The sequence below is a fragment of the Rattus norvegicus genome, chromosome 1, assembly GCF_021556685.1.
Source record: "Rattus norvegicus strain SHRSP/BbbUtx chromosome 1, alternate assembly SHRSP_T2T, whole genome shotgun sequence".
Taxonomy (NCBI): domain Eukaryota; kingdom Metazoa; phylum Chordata; class Mammalia; order Rodentia; family Muridae; genus Rattus; species Rattus norvegicus.
In genome coordinates, this window is record NC_141534.1 from 66896852 (window position 1) to 66914783 (window position 17932).

Genomic DNA, 17932 nt, shown 5'->3' on the forward strand with positions numbered 1-17932 from the left:
TTACACCCCAGCCCCTGGACTCAGCTGTAGCCAGAGAGAAATCGTTGTAGTTCATGTGAAGACACTGGACAGGATCAAGAGGGAAGCTTGCAAGCCTTTGCCTAGTTGCACTATTCTTCCCTGTAGAGGACAGCGTGGGAGTGGGAAGGAACTGTTCATTTGCCTGTTTAGATTAGAGCTCTGACTACATAACATGTAGACACGGGCATGTCTGGAGTGAGCCTAGAAGGTTTAGCGTTTAAAATGTCAAGGTTTGGGTAGTAGAAAGTTTTGCCTCTGAGGATAGGAACGTCCTGGATGTAGACTGGAACCCACAGTGAACAGGGAGAAGAGAGAAGTGGGTTGTGGGAGAAAAAGCTTGCAGGAGGCCTCCTGGGATCCAAGTCAGAGATCTCAGACTCGGACCCCAGGGATGGATGTTGGCAGAGAGCTGCTTACTCTCTCTGCATGGGAGGTGAAGAGAATAGCAGTGTCCCTATGTGTGGGCACCATCCACCCTGGTTAGCTTGATTATTTGCTGAGGATCTTGCGAATAGAGAGTTGTCACCATGGACAGCAGCCTCTCAACCGGGAGCATCATAGTGAGCAGTGAGCAGGACGCTGGCCTTCATCTCTCCTGACACAACTGCTCAGACGCTTTGCTCCCGAGCCTGTACTAAAGCTGGAACTGCCATTTATGCTCACTCTTATCATATGATGCTTCTATGACTCTCAGGGACCACATTAAGTGATTCCCAGAGACCCCATCATGTAAAGTAAATGTCACTCACGCATTAAGAGCCATTTCTAACTATGCTAACGATGCCAGTGACAGCGAGCGGTGCTGTTTTCCTCCCGGTGCAGTGCGTGTGATGTGTGGCATCTACCCTGACTGCCACACTATGTTCACACATGTGAACCAGAATCCACAAACAGCAGAGAGCAGTATCCCAGCTCCCAGGAAAAACTAAAGCACTAAAGTAAATAGTTTTTATTTATTTTAATGAATTCAAAACCTCTTACAGGAAAGCTTTATCTTCTAGAATTATCTGGGGGTGGAGGGTGGAGTGTGTGTGACAGCTTCAGAGGGTTTTTCCTCAGCGCTCAGGCGGACACTGACGTGAGAGAAAATTCCACTGTTGAGAAGACGGAGACCTAGCTCGTTCTTATCCTTGGCAGCGTTGGGGCGGTGACACACACTTCATCAACGTCCCTCTGTTGCCCTCCTCCTGCAGGGGGAGAGTGAGGCACACACGAACATCTGTGCTGAAGGTGTGGCGTTTCTGTCCACAGAGACATTCTGAAGGCTGAGCTGAGTTCCGTTCACCTTCCCACCCCTTAGCCTGCAACATCTGGCGCTTAGCACTGAATGTGAACTGGCTGCGGCTGCTCCAAATCTGTGGATTCTCGAGAGTGTGGGAACTGGGCAGCTTCACGGATACCCAGGGACACTGTGATGGATGAATAGCTCTCTGTCTCTTAGGGAACAAAAACCGCTTTTGGACAGGAAGCATCATAGTCTGTGGGGCTGGGCAGAGTGGATTCAGGGTCTGGGCTCCACAATCCACCTGTTGTGTTGCGTTTGGGCATATTCCTTGCATTCCAGAACTCTCTCATTTAGATGCGTCTACACACTGTTTTGTAAAGATTGAATGAGATTATTTATACACAAGCCCTTCCTATCTCTGTAGGTGGCAATTACTTGCACCCAATTTTTAAGCCACAACCCCTGGGAATCGGATGAGACCTGTCTTCTCCATTTTGTGTTTCTGTCAACCTCATCGCTTACTATGTCCTGTCAGTTCTAACTCCAAGATATGCCAGGCAGCTTCTGTATCTAATCCTTTGACCTACACTTTTTCTCTGGGAAGAATGGGCCTGTCCCCAAGTCCTCTGAGGAAAGGGGACTCTTCCAGGTCAGCTGCAACCTGTCTCTGTTTCCCTCTTGTCAGTCCCTAGAGCTGGAGCCAGGGTCCACAAGGCTTCCCTTTTGTAACACTTCTTGCACTTGGGATAAAATGTGAGCTCCTTGCGTGGTCTGCTCTGGTCTGCTGTCTCTGTCTGCACACACTGCCCTTCTCTCCTCGAGGCTCTACTTCCCTGACCAGAGAAAGACACCTCCTTGTCCAGCTTCACCAGACAGTTCAGCTCAGGGGGACTCTCTCCCTCCACACTAGCCTTTATTGGCCTCAAGCCTCCCTCCTAGAACTTCATTCTTGTGTCATTAGCCCTTAGCATTATTTAACTTCACATCCATTTATGAAATCATACGGTCCCAGGGTACAGCCCAGGTTTATGCTTCCTGTGCAGATCAAGTGCCTTTGTATACCATGGTGGGATATCCACACCAGAGGTTTCTACAGCTGTACAGTCAATGCTAAGTAATACTTAGGAAGAGTCTCTACTGAACACACACTTTGTCATACACTCAAACTCACTGAAGGAAGAAACAATATGTAGGACCCTGGTGAAGGGAGCATTCATTTAATTCCTGTTGGAAATTCCTTATCTACCTATGGTGATAAATGATTTATACTCATGTGAGAGTGTAATGATACCATGATAAGAGAGAACGGACAGGATATGACCCTATCCAGTGTTGCAACTGCCGTTTGGAGATGACTTCAAGCAAACCCAGGAATGTGGCGGTTACAAAACCCTCTGTGTAAAGACTGAGAACAGCCTTGGATTTTGGTGTCCATAACAGTTCTAGAGCCAAATCCAAAAGCCCCTGAAGGTGACTGTAAGATTTGAACCCAGCCTATGGGCAGACCTGATATTTCAGATGCCTTTCTCTTTCCTTGCCAGAGTGGGTAACTTGGAGAATTCTCTGTGACTTTATGCGATGCTGCCCTCCCCACAGAGATTCGAAGACATGCTATGCCTTTCTACTATGCCACTTGATGATATTTAAGAGATACAAATGGCAAAATAGATGTCTCTCTCATCCTATGTCCTGACACCAGAGCATGGAGGGAAGGGTGCTGAGGGCACCTACCAGCAGGTCACAACTTCAGGGGGATGACCTTAGGGAGATTCCAGGCAACGCTGCATTACTTTCTGTCAGAGGCAACATGAAGACGTGCTGCTGTGAGGAGAGCACACATTTGTCATCCAGGCATCGATAAGGAATTTGTTAGCATTTTTTTCTAGACTCCACCCAACGGTTACCTAGCAACAGCCAGGTAGAGTCTGTCCTGCTATAAAAGGGGTTGTTTGCTCTCTCTCTCTCTCTCTCTCTCTCTCTCTCTCTCTCTCTCTCTCTCTGTCTCTCCCCTCACCTGCCCCTCCCCTCCCTCTCTTGCTCTTGCTCTGTCCTCTCCCTTTCTCTTTCTCTACCTCTATTCCCTTCTCACCCCCTTCTCATGTCCCCAATGGCTAGTACCTCAAGGTGGGGGGGAGCCTCAGCACAGGCCTGTCTCGGCACCCCCTTCAGCCACATCCTACTGGGTTTTACAAAACATATCAGAATGTCCAACAGGAATTAAATAAATGCCCCCCTCACCAGGATCCTACACATCGTTTCTTCCTTAAGTGAGTTTGAGTATATAAATTTTGAAAGATACTGTAATGGTTCAAATCTAAAATATTTCTCAAGGTTTATATTAAAGGCTTGGCTTCCAGCAGATGGGGTCTTAGAAGGGGAATGGATCAGGAGTACTCTGACTTCACTAGGGGGTTAATGTATAGATGGATTTACCATTTGCTGGCCTTTGGAGCTGGTGGAAACTGGGAGGTGGTCCTAGTGGGTAGAGGTATGTCACAGGAGCTGGGCCTTTCAAGTGTGTGTCTCAAATACTTGTCACCTTGCCTGCTTCCTGCTGCTCTGCCAGGCCTATCCACCATGATACACAGACCCCAAATCCATGGAATCAGTTGACTGTAGCCCGAAACCTCTGAAACTGTAAGCCGAAATTAATTTTCTCTCTTTGAGGTGATTTTCTTAAGTATTTTGTCACATGGATATAGATCTGAAGAGAAATAGATCTTCCTAAAACAAACAAACAAACAAACAAACAAAAAAACAGATTGAATGCTTGATGTCACAAGAGACAAAGGAGGCACTGACCAGAGACTTCGACTAATAGAGAGATCGCTATTGAACCTTTAAATTCAGGGTGTAGGCAGGCAAAGAGTTATACACAAAGAAGCAGAGGAAGTCAGTAAACATGTTCCCACTTGGCCATCCATTAACCAGTCGATTTCTATGAGATACCGCCTTTTCTTCAAAGCATTAGCTCAAGGAGCAACAGATGTGGATGCTACCCCTGGTTTAGAGAATCCCTGAGGTCTAGCATCCCCCCCGATGGTGGAGGGAGACATAGGACCCAGACTGAACCTTGAGCAAGTGACATGGTGAGAAAGATTTACTGATTGTCACCCTGCAGTGTGAATGCCACACAGGAGTCCTGGTGGGCTTCTGGCTCTCTGGGCTCCCAGCTTCATCCTCCTGCTACACATCTGCCTTGTGGCCTCAGCGGCAGATGGTCTCCTGGGTGTAAGGTGTGAGCATCAGAATGCGAGGGAGAAGCATGTGATGGTCTGCAACAGGACACTGGGGCTGCGGGAGGAATGCTCCCAGCTGTGCCCTTGCAGACCACGGGACAGGGAAGGGTGGGGGAGCCACAGCGTAGGGTCAGGAAGGTCACCCAGAGAGCTGATGTGTGCACAGGGACCCCAGAGCAGCCACTGTCAAAGTGGGTGTAGCAGAGAGCTAGTGACTTTGCTCACCCCTCCACCCCCACCACCCCCACACCCATTTGTTACGTTTTCTTCTGAAAACAAGGAAGAAGTGGTGTGTTAGACTTGACTGATGGAATTCAATTCATATTTATGTTACCAATTTCCATGCCACGGGTGGGGGAGGAGTGTCTCTGTTTACCTGCCAAAGGTCTGTTTACCTGACCTTTATCTCAGCCTCTGGAAACATGTTTCCTAAGTCTGTTAGTAGGCACGAGAAGCTGCCTTCTTCCTGTCCACTGCCAAGAGTATCTGCCTTGCAAAAGGCTTTGGGCCAGATCATCACCTTGCAGGTAAGCAGCCACCATGGGCTCTCACTTCTCTGCCTGCATCCCATTGTGTAAGCCTTGTCTTTTGTTTCCTCCTCGAAGCCTTGTCTGGTCTCAACCACATCCCTGTACCCAGGCACTCTGACACTGATGTGTGGTGGGTGGAAGCAAGTATAGGTGAGAGGCGTGGGAGAGAAAGGGTCAGTGGAAGACCTGGGAGGTGAGCGGTAAGCAGATGCCAGCACACCTTTTAGTTGTCTCTGCTCACAGCACCCATTGGAACCTTAGCGAGGAACCTTCATGGAGCCTCAGAGGGCAGAAGCTTGAACACTGGCCTATCTCATTCCTTGTGTGGCTAGAGATGATGCCATTGAGTAGATGGGAAGTAACTGGGTCCCTCCCTGGCTAAGGATCCTAGCAGATCATTCTGACATATCCCACAATTCCTCAGCAACTTTGTGTAATGGGCATGTGCTAGTGTTGGTTTGTGTGCCTTGTGCTGATACAAGAGGCAGTTGGTATTCTTGTTCTTCAATGAGCATGCAGGTGATTAGCTTCATTGTCAGGAAAGGGGCTCACGGAGTTTTGCAAACACTCCCACTGGAGGTTTTAGCATTCCTCTAAGTCCAGTGAGAACAAATGGTTTCCAAACTAATACAAACCTGCGGCATGATTTTCTAAAAGAATCCTGGGGACTGCAGCATGCCAGCTTGTGATAAAACCCTTTCCTGGTCTGTGTTGACTACAGTCTGGTGCCTTCTGACTCCAGGGCAACTAAACCCTGTGCTGGAGGGATTACCGTTTCCTCCTCCTCCAGAACAGAGGATGTGGAGACATCCTAAAACCCTGTGGCTTGGCTAGTGTTGTTCATGGTGCTTTGTCCTGGATTAACTCTCAGAAGCCAACCTGGAGAGCTTGGGTGGGTGTGGCCTCTTCTCCCTCTGTTCCTCATATACTGTGCCTAAGCCTGTAAACTGAAGGGAGGCCCCACCAGCCTCCCCGGCCCCTCCTCTGTGGGAACAGAGACGTCCTTGCTGGTTAATGAGGTTTTGTTGTTCAGAGCCATCTGCCTGCTTCTTGGGAGCTACAGCGTGTGATTAACGGCTGCTCTGGGGCACCGACCCTGGGCGCCTTACTGCGCAAGGACTTGAGCCCTACACATTTACAACCACCTGTCTGGGGCTCCGTCTCCAGCAGGCAACTGTTACACACCTCTGACAGCCAGCACTGTGTGGCACCGGTTCCACTCCTCTAAGGAGAATCACCTGTGAATTCACTCCCATACTCACTGAGCATCACACAAGTGGGTGTGATGGTCGTCAGGTTCGGTAGAACTTGTCTCTTCCACCCTAAAGCATGTCTTCTTAAGTGTTTGGTTCTATGGCAACGAGGTCCTTCTTAGAGTCCTGACCTTAGGTTGTACTGGCTTCAGACAAGAGAGGCCCAAATGGGAGCAGTGAGATCTTGGTCATTCCTCAGCACAACAAGTCTGTTCAACCCTGAAGATGTGGTAAGCATCATCCACAAATCCAAGAGGTCCTTGGCTTGCCCTCTGTGATTCTCTTCATCCCACTTAGGAAGCTGTCTCTCATAGGAAGCTGGACTTTTCTGGGGTCGGGAAGACATCCTTCCTCACATCCTCTGTGAGTTTTGCTCCATACATGACTTAGCTCTCTATGGGAGTAGGCACTAGCAAGGATGTCCTATTCAACCTCTGAAAATGCTACTCGCAATGCCTGGCTCTGGATCCCTTGAATGACTTCCTTGATACTAACTTCTGACTGTGTATGAGGGTCCTGAACATAAAACATAAAAACACCGGAACAGAACAAGTCTGGGCTCCTAGGCATACAGCAGTCTCACCCAGAGGTTGTGTTTAACTTCTGAAGCCAGAAAAAGGGTCACTCAATTCGTAGTTTCTTGCAGTCTTTAATGAGAAGGTTTTTAGAATGGGAAATTAGAACTAACAACAAAAATACAGAGTATTAGTACAAGAACCCTTGATGCAAATACCCGTCACAGCCCCGTGTTCCCAATAGAAACAACCAATCACAGCCATATGTCCTTCATAGAAACTTCTGTTCAAACTTAGATCACCCAAAAAGAAACAGTCCCACTACCCCACAGCTTCTAAAATGGAAACTCCTAGTTCACCATCTACATGCCCAAGCATACCTATGTACTTCCTAAGTCAACGTCCTAGTTACTTTTCTATTGCTGCAATAAATACCATGACCAGAGTAACATATAAAAGAACATGGTTAATCAATTATGGTTTCAGAGGGTTAGAGTCCATCGGAGCAAAGGCGTGTTGACAGGAATAGCTGAGAGCTCACAACTTGGTCCACAAGTAGGAGACAGAGATAGAAGTAGGAATAGCAGGAGGCTTTTGGAGCCACAAAACCCATTCTGTGACACAATTCCTCCAACAAGGCCACACTTCCTAATCTTCCCCCAAACTGTTCCACCAATGAAGATCAAGAATTCAAACACGTGAGCCTATGGGAGACCATTCTCGTTCAAATAACCCCAATCAGCCAATAAAAAGCCTCTTTCAATAGCTCTGGCCCTCCCGAGAATGGCTGTCAGTAGCCTGGATCCCAGCAAGGGACAACTCACTGGATCATCCAGTAGGAAGTGTTTGGTCTAAAAATACTTATTGTCAACCCTGAATTCTCCAGCAAGAACTACTTGTCATTAGATGCTTATCCTCCAACAACCCTCATTATTACCCTTGGATGGATGGCCTCTCAGGAACTTCTAACAATCCCTGGGTCAGTCAGGGTCTCCAGAGAGTCTGCAGCCATAGCAGACATGGCGCTAGAAAGAAGACTTGCTGGGGCATTTGGTTCGTGTGGGCAGAAGCTGAGAAGTCCTACCTTAGGCTTTCTGTCAGCCATAAAACCAGGGCAACTAGTAAGACTGCCTCAATCCAAGACTGACGACCACAGAACCAAGCCTGGAAGCTAAGAACAATACTGGCATACTGGTTCCAAAGGTGGGCAGCATGGAGTCTGAAGAGGAAGAGAGGAGGAGGTGCTCTAGTTCTAGAAAGAGGATAAAGCCCTCTGCCTCTGCCTTTTTGTTCTGCCCAGTCCCAGATCCATTGGATGGAGCCATCCGGGGTGAGGGCCAATGGTCCCCATTCATTCACCATCACCATAAGGTTCTCCCAGGAACACTCTCATAGTCAACTCAATGCTCCAGACTATCTTGTTTCCCTTTAGTAGGAGATGGGTAGTTCAGTGCCAACTGAAATATTTAAGGTGATTAACATAGTGACTGAGGATAAACAATGCTTTGTCAGCTTCCTGTGTATGCCTGAACCCAACTTCATCATCGCAAACCAAAAGAAACTACTCTCATTAACCTACATTCCCTAATAAGGACTGCCTGGAGCTTCCCAGTCATCCTTCGCAAAAGCTGGGCCCTGGCTGCTGGTCGATGGATACTTTGGGCAAAGGCTCCTCCATGGACCTCTGCATCTGGGAGCCTGAAGCAGGTTCATTCTTGACATTCACCCTGATCACGACTTGCAGCACTGTAGAATCTCCACCCAATGACTGGGAGAGTGTGGGATTCTGTCTTGCCCTGTGTTGTCTCTGTGACCCTGATCATGGGTGGCCAATGCCTTGGGGCTATTCTGGACAAGAGGGTAGACTATGCCATCTGCTCCTAAGAATGTCTAGAGGCCTCCTGTGTAGCTGCCTCAACATTATTGGTAGTTTGAGTTCTGAGCCCTGCCACACACAGGCTGGAAACATGTGTTATACTTGCAGCAGGACCTGTGTCTGTTATAGTAGACATCCTGGAGAGGGATGGCTTCCACAGTCAATAGTGTAAGAGTTACTACCAAGAAAGCATATTTTCTTCCGTTCTGTCCCTAGCACACATTTCAGAGGTGTGAAAACATGAGCCTGCTATATTCTCACACAGTTTGCTGGAGGTTGCTACCCCGAAGCCCAAACCCTTTACGGCTGAAATCTTCCTGCCTCCCCATGTAGGTGTGAATAGTCTTGAGAGTTACACTGGTCTGCTTGACTCTGAGAGGGATGGGAAGTCAGATCCAAAATCCTCTGTAACATATTTTGAGATTTAAAATGCTACCAGAAAGTTGTTCTTAGTCATTGCTACTCCTTGAAGTCAACCCAGGCACATTGGTCCCATAGGGTAGCAGGTGAGCCAGTCATCATCATTGGTGTGTGGAGATCAGTAGCTTCTTACCACATACGAGCTGAGATCTCAGAACCTCCTCTTCGTCTCTCTTCTTATTCTCCTTGCTGAAACCATGGTGACCCTTGTAATAAAATTTAAGAAAGCCCACTCACTGACGTCAACAAAAGAGAAGCATTTGTTCAAATCTTACAAAGTAATGATTGTGAGAAATGTGGGCCTCCTAGAGGGCCTGGGCTGTTCTACTTTAATCGTTGGATTCAAGGCTCTCCTGGAGTCTGCAGCCTCAAGGAGATGGAGTGGGGAGAGCATGTGGAAGATAACGTGCTGCCGACTCTGGTCTCAGAAAGCAGTGAGCCTCAGAGACTGTTGCAGAAGGGACAAAGCTGAGACCCTCTATAGGACTGGAGCACCACATCCATTCTTCAAGGAACTCTGAATATAGTGTCTCTGTGGGGAGCAGGCTGCAAGGCCTCTGTCATGAGCTTCGTGCTCATCCTGGGAGATCTGTACACCATTCAATGCATGGATAGATCTGGGACCTTGTCTGTGGGAGTAGTGGACTGTCACGCACCAGACATTATTGATGTAGTTGAGCTTTGCCTTTGCCTGAGTTGTGACCCTGGACTAGGTCATTATTTCTAGGGTGTGGTCTGGGATGAGGATGGTGTGGCGCCTAGGATACTTAGGGTCCGATGACAGGCAAAACAGAGAAACAATGGAAATTAATATGAGGTTTTCTGAATGCCAGGCTGCATGCTGGATGCTGGAAAGTCTGGTTCTTTTTAAGCTAGAACAACCCTAGGGGAAGTATTCTTATTGCACAGTGGGCAGCCTGTGTACACAGCATCTCCGTGGTATTGCACAGAGCCTCAGGTATAGTTCAGTATTGGTCCTCGATACCCAGGTTGTCAGCTCTCAGCACAGGTCGTTCTCATTCACCCAGTGCATCCTAAAGACCCATTTCACCTTCTGTTTCTGCATGGGCCATATCCCAGGTTCCCAAAGTCTGTCGGCTGCAGAGCCTCACCTCCCACATTGCTCTCTGAGTCCTGGGAATGGCAGTCTAGCTTTATAAATAAAAACCCTGTCCTGGGTCTTGGGAAGCCCCATATGCCTGGCCCTCCCTTCCCTTCCATTCTCCCTTGACTTTTCCTTCTACCTGTCATCCCTATTCCAGAACCTGCTTCACTGGGAAAGATGCCGGGCAGCCTTGGGGGAGCCGTAGGTGGGAGCATCAGCAAAGGCCATAGGAAATGTTCTCTCAAGAAGGTGAGTTTAGGGTTCCTTTGCCTTCTGGGAAAACAAGTGTTTCCAATTCTGAGACAATGAGTGGAATCAAATGACACATCAGCACTCCACAGTGTCTGAGGACAATTAAGCTCTGGTGACCACACCAGAGCCAGCAGTGTGGCTTCAGAACACAGAGAGACATGGAGGAGCCAAGGCCACAGGCAGGTCTACAGGATATGGCTGCCGCTTTTCAGACTCTGACCTTCTTGTCTCACGGACAAGGACACCAGGTGATCACAATCCCCAGGCTGGGGCCAGGAGGATAATGAGGTTCTGGAGGCCCCGTGCATGGGCAGCAGGTGGGGCCATTGTTCCCTCAAACCAGAATACTTTCAAGCAACATGTGGCCACACAAAGGCACTGACACAAAGGCTTTGTCCCAGGCTCTCTGGGCTGCGCCTAGGCCCGGGAACCTGAATCAAGGTGTATGAGTCCTGAGGAAGAGGACCAAGCAATAGACAGAAGGATAGAAAGACATCTGCCAGGAAGCCCCTAGGCACACGAGACACAGAATACAGGGTCATACCAGAAGCATATTTCAGAAGGGCCATAGAGCACTTATGCTGGTGACGGGGTACCCTGGTCAGTGACGGACGTGGAGGTGCCCAAGTTGCTGTGTGGTATGGTTGTACTTCTCTTGGTTATACTGGCACGTTCTTGCTGTTGGATGGCATGTTGTATGTGTGTGGGGGGGTGGCAGGAGATGTGATTATGTGTGTCTGTTTTGTCTGCCATAAGTAAGACTAACTAATGCCTATAATCACAGCTCTCCAAGGGTGTACCTGGGGACCATTCATCTAGTGACAGGCACCTAATCTCTCTCTCCATGCTACCAGGGCCACAGAGAAAAAGAAGAGCTTAGCTGCTTTCCAGACTGTCCTGGCTATGAGGACCCGTGAGTCCCCAACTCTGCCATCTATCTTGTCAAGTTTAATGAAGCCGCTTCCTAACATCCTTACCTGCTGTTTGTAGAAAAGGCTACCGAATCCCTCTCTCTACCATGAACTTAGCTCTTGATGTACTTTAACTGACGTAAAACAGTAACGGCACAGAAGCACTGGATGTGTGGTCAGGGGAAGAAGGCGGTCCGACTGTGATGCGGGAATTCAGAGAATTAACCAGAGAGATGGCCGTCCCCGGAGGGCCTGTGTTCTCTCGGTCCTATCATGTTGCACGGCCACCACCACTAGCAGTACTTCACACGTTCTTTGTATCACCTGTGTTCAGAGGTAGAGCAGTGACTTCTGGCCACCATGCATGAAAAGCAACCGAATCAAAATCCAGACAGCAACAATCTCCTGGGAGATGTCCTGTCACATGTTTTTGAAACAGTTTCACTCTCGAGCCTGTTCGCATCCGAAGTCTCCCAGATGCTGAGGTTCCAGACATGTGTTACCACATTCAGCTGAGTGTTAGATTGTGTTGTTGTTCTGAGTTTCTAGGGACTCTTTATCACAGAAGTGATAGCTTGGTCAGGGAGGATCGGACGGAACACGGTCCCAGAGAAGAAAGACCCAATCCCAAGGCCGTGAGCACTCAACAAAGTGTAGGTTCCCTCGGCATCCATTTCTGTGACTTGCAAAAATTCTAGGCCTTGGTCTCTGAATGGGTGACTGGGCCTTAGAGTTGACATTTCTGAAAGATTAAACATCTGTTGGCCCTCAAAACCCATTTGTCTTGCACACTTAGCTTTTATGGCATCTTACTCCCAAGAGCAACATGTTACAAGCCCTGTGGCAGGAGGGAGAAGATAGGCCATGCATGTCCCTTCTCATTCTGTGCTTCATTGAATAGGGATTTTTATGCCAGTATGTCTACATCACAACTGGGCTTATGCATGGTGTGTACATGAACAGATTCATACAACTACACACACCCAGATATCCCATGCACACTGGAAACCTTTCCTGGGTAGCTTTGCTCAGTAGAAGCTACAGATGAGGGCAAATACTGCGGAGGACCTCCCTGCAGGTGCTGGGAATCCCCCTGCCTCCTACCCCAACCTCCATGTTGGCCTAGGTATGTGTGGAGAAGAAACTGCATCTGTCTGGCTTGGTCAGGAAAGCAGAGGCCATGTACTCTTCAGGCAAACAACAGAGTCCATCAAATAGAGCGAGAAGATTCTCAAACCAGAAATCTTCATAGAGGGTCCATTGGCCTCTAAACAGCATCGTGCTGTCTGGAAAGAGAGATCCCTTAGAGATGATCCCTCTCAGCCAGAGCTTTGCGGGACACAGCCAGCCTTTTTATTCTCTCTAATGACTACCGACACCACCTTTTCCAGAAAGGAAGCAGAATCTGAGGAGACCAACGTAGACCAGTCATGAGCTCCGGTGCCTTCAAGCTCAGGGATTGGATCAGTCTGAGGGTCTAAGGTTCCACCCACTTCCTCGCCGGCTGAGGGGAGGTCCAATTCAGGTCTAGTCACTAATGGCCTGCACACTGGAACCAGAAGCCTTTGGGGGGCAGGTGTGGGGGCAGGGGGGATACGACTGCCATTTCCTCTGAGCTCTCCCCTGGTCTCCCCTGAACATAATTCCTGAGCAGTGACCTCCAGCAGAGTGTGAGGTGACTTCCTTCCAAGCAATGACAGAGGGGAACGACAGAGGAATACCCAGGCTTTTTGGTTCTGGGGGTCACAACGCCCCCAAACAATCTGCACGTGGCTCTCGAGAGCTCAAGGACCAGTTTAAGGTAGGTTTCAACCTCAAATTCTAAGTATGCCTGATCTTCTGACCTTCCCTCCACCCCGCCCCCAGAAAATTCCAATCGTGGGGAAGATAATGAGGCCCCCAAGTTACTCCTAACAGGACCCAGGCTAGACGCCCACCCGGTTACACCCACCTGGCTCAGAGATCTGAGGCAGGCGAGGCCCTGAAAGGCCGTGGTCTATAGAAGCAGTTTTCTCTCCCAAGACATCACGCCCTGTGGTACCCATACACTGATGCTGTCATAGTAGAAACATGGAACCCCCAAATTCTCCAGAAAGAAGAAGAACGGGTGCCACCGCACCCTTTTTACCTTGATTTCTCTATCTGGGAAGTGGGCCCCAAGGCCTTCAACTGCCTTTAGGGATATCTGTGGGCTAACCAGTTTCTACAAAGCTCTTTGAGGTTCTGGGTGAGAGGCGGTAGAGTCGGCCATCAGTTTGTTGTGGACCCTTATGTTGTCTGGGTATCATGTCCTCCCTAGAACTCATGTGGTCTCTTCCTGTAAGCTGCTGTGGGAGAGTTACCAGAAGGGAGGCTCCTTGTGACTTCACTGTGGTGCCTGCTGAGGTCCGAGGGCTCAGTTGCCCACCCATCCAGGAAAGCCTAACATTCAGGTAGATTCATCTGTTAATAGGTTATGGTCAGGCAGCCTTTGTCTACCTAGTCTGTCACTCACAATGAACAGCATGACTTACAGCTGGTGTGAGCGCTACCATCCCCTCCATGGCCCCGAAGCTGCTTTTTTTTTTTTTCTGTTTGCTTTGCTGATTGTGAATACTTCCTTCAGAAGAGGAAAATGCTGGCTGTGCCCTTTTGGGTGTGGAGGTGCCTGGAAACGCTGGGCTGTGAATAGGCAGATGACGTGGCGTGGGCTTGCAAAGGTTCAGGATGTGTAATGAGTGACACGCTGCCCTGGAGGCAGTCCTGTTAGCATGTGTGTCGGAAATGGCGATTAACCCCGAGAGCCTAATTCTGCCCTTCCTCCCCCTCCTTCTTCCTTTCATTCAGTAAACATTTAAAAGTGGTGCTGTGTCAGGCACTGTTCCAGGGTCTGGAAAGGACCAAGAGGAAGGGAAAGATCTCGGCTAGAGGTGAGTATGGAGGGAAAGTCAGTGTAGAGGGACAAGAACGAAGGTGTGTCACAGGTGCCCTGGAGAGCTTTTGGGTCCCACAAGGAAAAGTATAAGAAGGTTCCAGAAAGAAGTAAGGCTCAGGTGGAGTGAGCACAGAAGGTGTCTGAAGGAAAACAGACCCAAGTAAAGTGGTTTAGACTTGGGTTATCCCTTTCCTGGCACCACAGTGTTTTAGACAGAAGCATGGTCGCAGTGTCCTCTTAATGAGGTCAGTTCAAAACCAGGACAGGGCCCAGGAAGAAGGGGTGGCTGTCACAGCTGCCTGTGGCTGGCAAAGGCCATGGACCCAGATATCTTTTTGTGTGCTCCATGGGGAGCAGTCTCAAGCAGGCAGCAGGCCCTTTTGAAGATCATGGACCCCACTGTGAAGATGGTTTTCAGTGCAGTCAACATAGTGATCCTGAGAATCCAGGCCTGTGGATACTTGCAGGGAAGTTGAAGTTCAGTGAACTGGTGAATGAACGCCGTGTTGGAATCCAGGAAAGCTGGGGAAGAAACAGAGGTAACCTCGGTTAAGCCCAAGGTTTCCCTTAGCCACCCTTCCACTCAAGGAAAAGTGGCTCCTACTTGGTGACGGTACCTTCTTGAGAGACACAAAGATGATTAATTAATGGAAATTAACTTTATGAATAATAAATACTCAGTCGGATGAAGTAGCATTTCCATCTGTCAGATCTTCTGCTGTAGCCATTTAACTACAGCTGGAGCGCCAGGAAAACCATCAACAGAAAAAAAAAAAAACCCACATCATGTTGCGTTCCGTTTAAAGTTGTATCAAAGGCTCACTAAGCAAGTGGAGGCATGAAAAGCAGCCAAACCCAGAAATGTGGCCTTGAAGCCCTGCCTCACCTGCTGTCCCACATGCAGCTGGTGGCTCACTCTGAACTCTGCACTGGTCTATTGTCAGTCAAATCCGAACATGTCAAAATGAGTCTTTCCATTTACATTCTACTCACAAGGAAATGATGGGCGTCCTTTTTACTGTGCAAACAGCATGCATGTTTTCTCGGTACCTCAGTAGCATAGCCTCCGGGTGTAGACAAGCTACAGTCAGTCATGTTTGTTGTAGAGTGACAGACACTGTGGAGTTGGTGTATACTCTGGGGAAGGCTCTCTTCTGCTCCTCAAGGGGGATCAACACATTATGTCAGACCCTACAGTGGCCTTGAAGCTTCCTTTCAGTCTCCTTGCCTTTCCGCAGTGCGTGTGGAAGAGGCACACGATCTGTAGTTTCATCGTGTGAACGTGAGACAAGGGAATTGTGAAGGTTCTTCTCTCTCATCTTGAAAGGTCGTCTCAGTGTTCTGCCTTCCACGCCTGCTGTTTAAGTTCATACTCACCAGTACTAGGTGGTCTCACTGGTTCTGGACAACTGGAAAGATCAGTGAAATAAAATAGGAAGTATTTTGTAACTGGGTGAAAAAAAAACTTGTAATTGTTTCACAAGTTCAAAACAACCATCACTGAAGACTTTCTGGGATAAACATAGGACCCTCCTTTTTCTATAAGCTCTATTCGGAGCTGCAGAGGTGTCTTAACGTCACTGGGGAGACAGATATTCCAAGATTTCTGGTCTTCAGTCTGTGTGTGGGGCCGTGGACATGCTCTTATACGGGCTGCATCAGTCTTCACCGATAGGATGGCTAAAGGATGAAGTAACAGGCCCCACAAGTGTCTAAGATGAATCTCTCTGTGTGTCTCTGTCTCTGTCTCTGTCTCTCTGTCTGTCTCTCTGTCTCACTCTTTCACACCACACACACACACACACACACACACACACACACACACGTATGCGCGCACACACACACAAGCCTGTCACACATTCAGGCCCTTGTAAATGAGTTCCAGAACTCTTCTCCACTAAGCCAAAGGACGGTGGTTGTCTGGGTTCCAGTTTCTCAGGAATAGCTTCTCACTGAAGAGTCTCAACACTCACGGCAAGCTGGAGAGAGATTTCCTTTTTTGAATTCCTGGCCAGCACTAAAACCTCAGATCACATAGCTCTGCCTATTTCACACATAACCCTTCGCAGACATAGCCTATGCTCATATAGCCTGTCAACACAGGCCATACACACACACACACACACACACACACACACAGAGAGAGAGAGAGAGAGAGAGAGCGAGAGGCTCTTACACATACAACACAAGTCTTCTCTCTCTTTCACACACACACACACACACACACATAGAGCCCATCATAAGCATAGCCCTATCATATACAGGCCCATTCACACTAACACACAGCCCCGTCACACATATAGCCATACCACAACCCCAACACACAGACCCACTTGCTATTTCCACTCCAGCCTGCATGGTTTTGAAGAAATCCCCAGGGAACAGGGCCAAATACACAGGCATCTGAGAGCGAGTGGGGGAGGGGTCAGGGAGGGTGACAGCTGGTGAGTTGTGGCCACCTCTGTGTAAGCCATCAGCCCCAGGTGGGAGGTAAATCAGCAGTCCCTAGGTCAGATGGCACAGTCCATGTTCCCAGGATTGGCTGCTCTCACCCCAGGAAGGTAAGCAAACCCTGCATGTGTTGTCTTCACTCAAAGGGCCCTGGGGGGAGAAGAGGACGCAGGGCTGACCGCCCGGGGTGGCAACAGGACACCATGCAGAAGGAGCCGGCCAGCACAGCTGAGTCCAGCAGGGATTTAGATCAAAGGCTGGCAGCTGTGCTACAGTGGGGAGGGCCAGGAGGGAGCCTCTTGGGGCGCCGAGGGGGCGCCCGGCCCAAGCAGTGTCCACCCTTCTGAGTTTGGCTGTTTGAAAGCTCTTTGTGTGTGGCACCATGGGGATCCATGGTCTTTCCATGCCTCTCAATGGACCATCTATCCTGAAAACGTACCTGGGATCCTATGGCCCCTGCGTGACAGAGAAAGGTCATACTTTCTTGTGGGCGATCGATGCTCTCTGGAGACAGCTGAAGTCCTTCCAATCCTGCACCACTCATGGCTCAGAACCGGTTTCTGAATTCTGCTAATGGGAAAATATGAAGCTCCCAACACCGTCTACCCTAAACTGAGAGCCAGGCACATAGGACAAGGTCTGTACGATGGTGCCCAGGGGCAGCTACAGCTTCTGCTCTGCTCTGACCCAGTTCTACAACCTTGTATGAGCCGGGGAGTTGGAAAGTCTCCCTGTGCTGTGCAAGAATTAAGTAAGGTCATGTGTCCACACAGAGCTTCTGGGCTGCAGACTGGAGAGGTGGCAGCTGAGGCTTCTGTAAGGGCCATGAGGCCTGAGTCATGGACCCATGGGGCAACAGCTGTCTCACACCATGTGGGAGGGACACTTAGAGACACTTTAGACTGTGTCCTCTCGGACATAAAAGCCTAATGAGGTGAGAGTAAAAAATGAGAGGTGGTGGGTGTCTGTTTGAGGGAAACACTCCTGTGCCAGAGTCACCCTCAGCCACATAGAAAGCAGGTGGGTCCCAATGATGTGGAAATGGGACCTGGGGTCTGGGGAACCTTCATGCCACTGTGACGCTCCCATCATGGGTAAAAAAACTACAGCCTAGTGAATCATGGTCCACCTGCACCTTTCAACACCATAGAGACATGTGGCTTGGGTCTCACCCTGGCTTCCCTTTCCAAAGAGAAAAAAAAAGCCAGGCTAGAAATAGC

At 49.1% G+C, this 17932-nt stretch overlaps 2 long non-coding RNA genes across 3 annotated transcripts; one reads left to right on the plus strand and one right to left on the minus strand.

Moving 5' to 3' along the window:
* The first annotated feature begins 4882 nt into the window (after window positions 1-4882).
* Window positions 4883-12124, plus strand: LOC102550786 (uncharacterized). The gene is made up of 3 exons (XR_015646247.1): window positions 4883-5012; window positions 10342-10433; window positions 11291-12124. It is a non-coding gene; the product is annotated as an uncharacterized LOC102550786 (long non-coding RNA).
* A 1799-nt stretch (window positions 12125-13923) lies between these two features.
* On the minus strand, window positions 13924-17419 carry LOC148007177 (uncharacterized). Of its 2 annotated transcripts, XR_015646246.1 has the most exons (3): window positions 17152-17419; window positions 15148-15670; window positions 13924-14783 (listed from the first exon to the last, which is right to left on the minus strand). It is a non-coding gene; the product is annotated as an uncharacterized LOC148007177 (long non-coding RNA). The 2 variants fall into 2 exon arrangements; XR_015646245.1 differs by lacking the exon at window positions 13924-14783 and having other exon boundaries at window positions 14906-15670.
* Between the last annotated feature and the right edge of the window lie 513 nt (window positions 17420-17932).